Here is a 9064-nt window from a genome sequence, read left to right as displayed (position 1 = left end):
TTTTGGCCAACTCTAAGGCAATCTCATTAACTTCTTTTGAAATTTATCAAGCACAATGACCAATGCTAAAGTTTCTTGTCATATGGTATGTTTATTCAATTGTAAATATAATAGGGGTTAAATTTGTGTATCATCAATAGGCATTTCTTGGGAACCAAAGGGTTTTTGCATAATCAACCTAATGGCTAGAATTCATAACTTCAAAAGGAACACGCAAGATGAGATAACCAGCTAGTGGTCAAGCTCGACCAATTCAACGTCAACTGAAGCACGTCGACAACAATGACATGAACACATTTGGAGAGTGAAATAAGAAACTAGCTAAAGTAGTACAAGTAAGCATTGTAAGGAATATTCTAACTCTGTAAGGAAAGAAAAGTGTAAATAGTATCATCAGGAGGAATCAAACACTAGTAGTGAATTACAAATAGCTATCTAAAAGCCATCCTCTGAGTAGTTAACAAGAGACCTCATAAAAAACATCTAGCTAGTTCGACCACATGTTAAGCGTTGACTCTTTTACAACCAAATCGTCAACAAACCACATGCTAAGCATTGACTCTTTTACAACCAAATCATCAACGAGGCTATGTCGACTAAGTTAAATTTTGTCCTTCCCTCCCCATTCCCTGGTTCTACATATTTCAAGGGATATATAGAAGATCTCAAGGAACACCTTTACCAATATTGTGATGCCATGCAATCCAGAACACCATCAATGCTATGCTCTGTAGAATTTTTTCACAAACATTGCATGGAGGTGCAAGGGATTGGTTCGACATGGTCATCAAAGCTAGCATCTCTAAATTTAAGTAACTAATAGAGTAGATTCTAAAGCAACCGAGCCCCAAAGAAGAATAACTCTTATCTATTACACATAAAGCCCAAGACTAACAAACCCTTGAGGTGATTCATTGCCAAGTTTCAAGTTGAAGTTGCTAGCATCGACAAACTAGAAGGGAAAATAGACATAGTTGTCCTCACCTTGACGCCCTCAAGGAAATCAGACTCAACTTCTCCTTGAATAAAAACAAACCAAAAATGTTGATAGAATTATACACTAGTGCCCAACGATATATCTATGTCGAGAAGGAGGTCAATGCTAGGCACTCATCCAAATAGAAGAACATCATTTTAAAGCTTCTCATTAGAGGAGGGGCTTAGTCGATGAAGGCCCAAACCCCAAAGATCTTGAGACTAGGGGCCAATGATAATCATCCTCCAAATAAGACCACATGAGTAATCTCAATAACTCTTAACTTTTCTAGAACAAAGGTCCAAGATTCGTCTAAACCTTGATGCCTCAACTTTTGTATTTGCTAAAGTCAGTTTAAATTCAACTCCATGTCCAACTAGTACTTATCCTACCAGTCATATGTTTCTAAGAATTTGTAGTGGCCCATTCCCGAATAGTCCCGCTAGCATATGATATCTGAAAGGAGGTCGTTATAAGGATGATATAGAACAATAACATACAACACTATCTTACTATCCTTAGATAAATTCAGATGAAGCCAACATAAAGGTTTACAACATCTTAGCACCATGGCCTACACAAAATGAAATACAAGGGCACTAGCGAAATTTACAACATAAAATTTCCTCACAACATGCCCTCATCACAAACACTAACATGGACCGTATAATCTAGAAGGTCTTTGTACACCTCTAAACCTGGGCTCTAGCCCCAATATTGGACTTGCCATCAACCATTGCTTGACCTTTATCTGTAATGACATGAGAGTACAATAAGGTGAGCCATAAGGCTCAACAAGTATATATATAAAGCATGGAGAGATAGAATCAAAGACATAGAGAACCAAGATAGAGTAAACAACGACTCTATGAAAAGGGTATCAATAAAACACAACTCATAAGTTTTCTATTCACAACCATTTCCATGTCATGATTATTATATATACCATGTATTCATTTCCATACTCATGCACATGCATCAATAGTAAGGAATTTTCACATATTCCTCATGGCTCCCACAACCACCATATCCATACATGAAATATACATCAAGCAATAACAATTTGAACCTCGCCTATCGAGTTGATGGCTACCTCACCCGCATCAGACGCTCATATATAGGATATCATTTCCTCTCCCACGGACATAGCCCCCACGCAAAGTAATAGGTGTGCAAATCAATATAATCATACATCACATAAGCATATCCAAATTTCATGTTAATCATTAATGATTAAGAAAAATTCCACACAAAAAGAATTAATTAGACAAAATTTTAGAAAATTTTTAAATTTCGAAGGGAAACTTCAAATGCCTACTTTGAGCTCTTTTCTCAATCAAATTTCATGAAAGACATATCATATCGAAGTCTCAGATCTCTAGTTTTTGAAACAATAATTGAAGCAAAGCAAAATTGCTACAGTAAAATTATAGCATTTTGGGTAGAATTCAACAAGCTTGTTATGGGATCAAATCATGACCAAAAATTTCAAATCCTATACCAAAATGAATCCTGTGATGTCTCATTTATATAGAAAAAAAATGGATTTTAAATTAGATATAACCACAAAAAGTTATATTACAAAAACCCAAGTAAGGTCGAATTGTGTAACGACCCGCTCCCACTTACGGGTGTCACTGGTAAATAATCGACCAGATTACTCGCCTATCAAACCACAACTGAAGGGTTGGACTATGTTTCAACAGGAAACGCCCTAGGTGGGAACTAGGTTTCGTCCTTCCCTTCGCTCCACTCAGGAATCGGTCCTAACTCAATCAAGAAGACACAACGGACTGAGACCCGAAACCCGAGTGAGCTTCACCTCTCTTCAGCTCGCCCCATAGCAAGCCAGAGGTGACCCAGGCACAAAGCTAGCATACAAACACTTCGCTGAGTATTGGGGATTTATGAGAACATACCTCGCTGATCTTTACTCGATCCGAACTTGGCTTCAATAACCCAAGCCATATATATAATGAACAATTTCACAATCATTTATCACTCTACGATGATTACAACAATTAGATACAACCAACTCTCAACAAGTATACATTTACTCACAAGGGTATACACACATCACACTACATGACTACGTACAAGAGGTAATAAAATACAAAACTCGGGCAACACAGCTAGTTGCCACAACAGCCTCCTGGCGCCATCCCTGCTTGTATCCGGACTTGCATCATCTACACATGAGGTAAAACCTCATGAGTCATAAAGACTCAGTAAGGGTGCAATGCATGTAAATATGAGTATAATCATGTTTATGTATGTCAAATGCATGCAAATGAGGCTAGGCTCACACATCCTCACAACCCACTAAGGTTTGAGGCATCAACCTATCAGCCCCCACCACTAGTCCTCCATATGGCCACAGGTCCATTAGTTCTTGCATCACACAAGATATAACCACTACATGCCAATGCAACATAAAAACATTATCAAACACATTTACCAACTTGTAAAGCCACCTCCACATGGGGCCGTCCCTTACCTGGCTCGAAGCTTCATCTCCGCATCGGCATGAATTCCAGCCTGAATCTCAAGTTCTTCTAGGATCACCGTCCCTCCGGTCGAACATAGATGCAACCACACACAAAATCCCAACTCCATTAACCTCTAGCATTAAACCAATGTCCTCAATTACGTCGCACATCATCAAAATCATCCATTAACTAATTTCAAATAACCCTCACACAGGGTTTAATCCAACTAATACTACATAATTCATTATCTCGCATAATGAAAATAATTAAATTAATTTACCTCAATTAATTCAAAAGAAATAATTAATTACCTCATTCAATTGGAAGGAAAAATCAGCCAATCGCCCATGCCGACGTTGCTTCCCGAGCTACCATCACATGCCCAAAATCCCATTCTCGAGCTTTCGGTATGCTCTACGAGCCTCAATATAATTTGTAGGACTTTTCTCCAATTTTCTGGAATTTTTCGGGATTTTTCATCTATTTTTCAGAATTTCCATTTTTCTTTTTCTTTTCTATTTTTTTTTCTTCTTTATTTTCTTTCCTCCTCTCCCGCGCAGCTATTGTTCATTGTCTTCAACCTTCCGTGCCTTCTTCTCCATTTGCTCTTCTTCTCTTTCACTTCTTCTCACGCACGAGCAGCTCCTTCTTCTTCCCCATCGCGCGCCTGCCTGCGTGCACCACGGGCCACCCGCTGCCTGGCCTCCTTCGGTCGCCCCGTAACAGCTGCTCGTCGCCCACTTCGCTGCTGCAACTGCTGCGCGCAGCCATGGCTGCGCTTGGCTGCTGCAACGGCAGCTTCACAGCTGCCATGGCCGCACTCCCGGCCCTCTCCGACACTTCCTTGCTCCCCTAAGCTTGCTGATGGCCTCCAGCGTGCGTCCCCTGACGCTGACCATCGGCTGGAACAGCAGCGAAGCTGCTGCCATGGCCGTTCGCCTTTGCTGCACCAGCCATCATCGGCTCTTCCAACGTCGCTGATCACCGCGGCCACCACAGGCTGCCTCCACGCGAGCCATCGCTGCCATCAGTCTCTCCTCGAGCTCCATCATCGCTGCCATGGCTACGTCTTCTCCAAGCAGCCCCTGCAACCAGCCAGCAACACCGCCATTCTTGGCCGGCCAGCTACCATCTCCCACAATCTCTCTCTCTATTTCACTCTCATTCGCAAGCTCTCTCTCATTTCTTCTTTGATCTCACTCTCCTCTTCATCTCCCTCTCTCATCCTGCTCCTCTCGGCCATTTCAAATGCCAGAGATGATAACATAGGAAGCTTCCTTGAAGCTTCCTCTAGTACGGGAGATACATACATACATATATATATATATTTATACTAATTACACAATAGCCCCTCAATTTCCTAATTCCACTTAAGAGAATTGATAATTACACTTGGGGGATTTTATAATTACACTTGGACCCTCCCAAGATTTTAATTAATTTCCCACAAGCCACTAAAACATTAATTCTCCAAAATTAATAATTTGACTTTTACTCGATAAAGCCAATTTCGTCCCTACGCCTGCACGGGACCTTAATTTGACCCGAAAACACTTAAGGGTTGCCTTACTCAAAAAATCGAACCACCCCTAGGGTCCCCTTAGCTTCCAGGAGGTCCCCTTCAATTATTCGGTAATGGCACCCACTCCGGCTTATACAAAATTTATTCCGAAATTTATTCTCGATCAAACCGCTTCCAGCGTCATTAATCTCATCTCAAGACGCTCATCAATCTCTTGCCCTCTTCCCTGGACATCGAAGTCCCGAGGCATTCCCAGCCGCCAATTCGGTAAATTTCATTAATAAATTACTCGAAATTGACTTTTGGCCTTCCCAGACCACCCGAGGTCCTGTCGAAATAGTCAAAACTTATTTATTTACAATACTATGTAATACTGGGTATTACAAATTGTATGGAGCAATAAGTTACAAATGTTTTTAGCATAAATTAACAAGGCCACTAAGGGCTCAAATCAAAGCCAAAAAGTTCAAAACCTATATCAAATTGAAACTCATCAAGTCTAGTTTACAACGCAATAAACAGATCTCAAATCGGATATTTTTACTAAAAGTTATACCCAAAACAATAAAGCATGCGCAAGTTACTATGGCCCAAAATGAACATACGGACAGAATATAAAACAACCCAACAAATAATTGTGATGCTTTAATTTAACCAAAAATATGTCATTCCTTGAAAGATTTTAGAGTAAATCAAGCCCTAAATGATCACATCAACAAGACCCATAAATTTTGAAAGATTTTTACAAAGATTTTACAACCAAAAAGAGAACTTCATTTTTATCAAAATATAGTTTATAACCATGGAAGTGAGCAAGATATGCTCAAAATTGAAGAGAGATCAAGTACTAGATCTATACATAAATTTAAGAAGAGATAAAATCTTGCATAACAAAAGGTGATGCAAGAGAATTTATCTTTCTTTAGATGGAGATAAACCAAGAAGAACTTATCTTCCAACTTAAAACTCACCCTTGAAGTTTCAAATGAAGGAGATGGAAATGGAGAAAGAAGAAGAAGAAGAAGAAGAAGAAGAAATTCAAGAAGATGAAAAATAAGAAGGGGAAGACTTCTTTGAAGTGGAAGGACGAGAGATAATAGAGGGAAACAAAGGAAAGGGAATGAGGAAACAGAGAGCCATGTGTCTCTCACCAAAAGACCTTTTTTCCCTTCACTTGCATACACAAACACAATTATTATCATACTCCTTTTGAATATTTGCCATTTTTCATTTCTTTATCAAACCCATTTATACAATTTCTCATTTACCCTTACCTTTTTCACACTCAACATAAGGATCTCAAGCCCTTTCTTGACATTTCACAATTAAATTACATTTTCCTTTAATTAATTTATCTCACCACATAGTAAATGGGCTCAACCCCAACCCATTAATTCAACTTTTACTAATCAAGCCCAACTCACATAAGCCCAAAGAGTTTATTTTCTAATTTGGCCCAACACTTAAGACCCAACCCAATTCACTTGAATTTAACTAAATTCACAACCCATAGTTATCTCAAACTTTTGGGCTTTCCACGTTAGCCCCAGTTCTATATATTAAAGTCAACCCCATTTTATTAAATTTTCAATCTTTAGATTTCTTTATAATCCAAGATATATAAAAATATATTTATTTATTAAAATAAAATAAAATCATTAATCATGACATAGACTCAATAACGGGTCATTATAGTATTAATGCTCTATAAAGCTAGAAGCTCTCTTCATCGGATTGACAATGACTTAAGGAAGGATTTCAAATTTGAAAAATCAAATCTTTCTTATCCCCCAACGGTTGAAAGCTAAAGAAGTGAGTTTAAATGTCCCTCGTCTACTAGTATTGAATATATTTATTGGCTCTCAACTAGTGGATTCAAAGTTGAAGATATTCAAGCATCCAATTATGATGTATTTCTATTGTCTTTACATTCATCTCTGTTTATTAAAGGGTTGTAAGTCAATTGTATTTAACTCACTAGCATGAGAAAATGTCAATTTATTTTGTGAGGATTTTGTCTTACTAAGATTGTTCTTGATTACAAGGGAATTGTAAATTGAGGTTCTAGCTTTTAAACAAAAGTTAGGATTCTTCTTGTTGTTTCATGCTTGAATCTTTTCAAGTTTTACTTGAAAAGAGAGACCCGTGCTCTTAAAGCTGAATTTTTGTAAAATTATGTGTATTTGTGGTTGATTGAGTTTTTATCTCATTATCCTTCTTCATTATTTGAACACACAAAAAATCAAACTTATTAAAATCAAAAGTTTATTAAAAAAATTCTTAAACCCAATCAGTGGCGAGCTAGAAATTTTAGGTAGAGTGGGCAAAAATTAAACCTTAAACATTAAACTCTATCTAAAATTAAATAATATAACAAAATTAAAATAATATAATATTAAAAAATATATATCAATAAATTATACAATCGACATATTTTTATATTTTAATAAGGTCGCATAATAATATCATTATCAATTTTATTAAATATCTATTTTTGAATATATATAACTAAATTGTCGTTCAATCATTAATCTCCAATTTTATTATGCCGTTGAGTCTTGATAAGTTTCATGATAAACTATCGTTTAATTATTGATCTCTAATTCAATTATATACTTGAGTCTTGATAAACTTCATGACAAAAAATATATCTTTTGTCATAATTTCAAATATGTAATTGATAAATTTGTAACAAAAAATGAAAAAAAAAAAATCAATCTCACTAATTAAAAATATTTAAAGAAATGGCCAAAAAAGGTTAACATACACAAAATAAAAGTGGGTCAAATTTTCGTATATCTTATTTTTAATTTTTGGCTAATACTGAGAAAAGCACTGGCAGTCGCCACCAGCTACCATGACTGATGATTTTCGAGGATCAGAGGCAACCACTTGACACCTTTATTTTCATCAACCAATATACTCAAAAATCAATAAAATTTAACAGCCAAATTAATTTCGTAGATCTAAGCTTAAACTTCTGGCCAAACCCAATATGCGTAAACACATTGGCAATTGTCACCAACTAAAGTGGCCGATGATTTTCGGCAATTAAAAGCAATCACTGAACACTCTTATCTTCATTGACTAACATATCAAAAATCTAGAATTTTTTAAAAATTCAGAGCGGGCATTTAGAAAAAAAAAAATTAATTATTATATATAATATATTTTTTAAAAATCCAGGTGGGCAACTGCCCACCCTTGACTGTACATGGCTCTATTCATCCCCTCTCAAATTATTTTCTAAGAAATAATTTTTTTGTAAAACTTAATTCACCCAACTCCCTTTTTTATGTTTCTTAGCAACAAAAAGTAGATAAACTAGAAAGCCCTTTTGCTTTATGTAATTGTTTTTTAATTGTAGATTTTAAAAACACAAAGAATAGTCCTTATATTTTCGTAAAACCTTAAAGGTGTTGGGATTAATCAATTCACATATATTACTAATAGAGCAACTTAGTCACTTAACCTAGCTTAAAATGCCTACAATATTTTGTTTAATGTTTAAAGTACAAAATAATAATTATATTACCAAGGATGGTGGTTAAGTAGCAATAAGTGCACCTTATTTTCAGATAAAATGAAATTATTTCATCTTATTTTTGTTAATTAGACAATTTTATTAATTGATAATAAATGTATTTTGTTTTATCATTAACATTAATCATAGTGAACATAAGGGTGCTCCTAATATCTTTGTAAAATCTTATAAGAAGTGCATGATGTAATTTATTCTAAAAAAGAAAGCTTAATAATAATAATAATAATAAACAAGTAAAAAAAGGTTAAGGGGAAATAATTATTTTGCATGATTGGTATATAGTACATAAATAGTAAAAGAAAATTACAAGAAATTAGTGAAATATATTGAAAAAAGTTTATGAAATTCATGCCTTCTCAAACTCTTTTGGGGTTTAAGTAATTTTTATCAAATTCTAATATTTAATAATGAATACCTAAAATTTCTTATTTATTTAGATTGATCACATATTACCATGTCACCTACTATATTTCATTAAATTTATGAATGTAATATATTTTCCAAGTATATATTCTAAATTTTTAAATATTAAT

Source organism: Diospyros lotus, chromosome 4 (assembly GCF_014633365.1).
Source record: "Diospyros lotus cultivar Yz01 chromosome 4, ASM1463336v1, whole genome shotgun sequence".
Lineage (NCBI taxonomy): Eukaryota > Viridiplantae > Streptophyta > Magnoliopsida > Ericales > Ebenaceae > Diospyros > Diospyros lotus.
The sequence above is the reverse complement of the archived record's forward strand: the minus strand, read 5'-3'. Positions refer to the sequence as shown.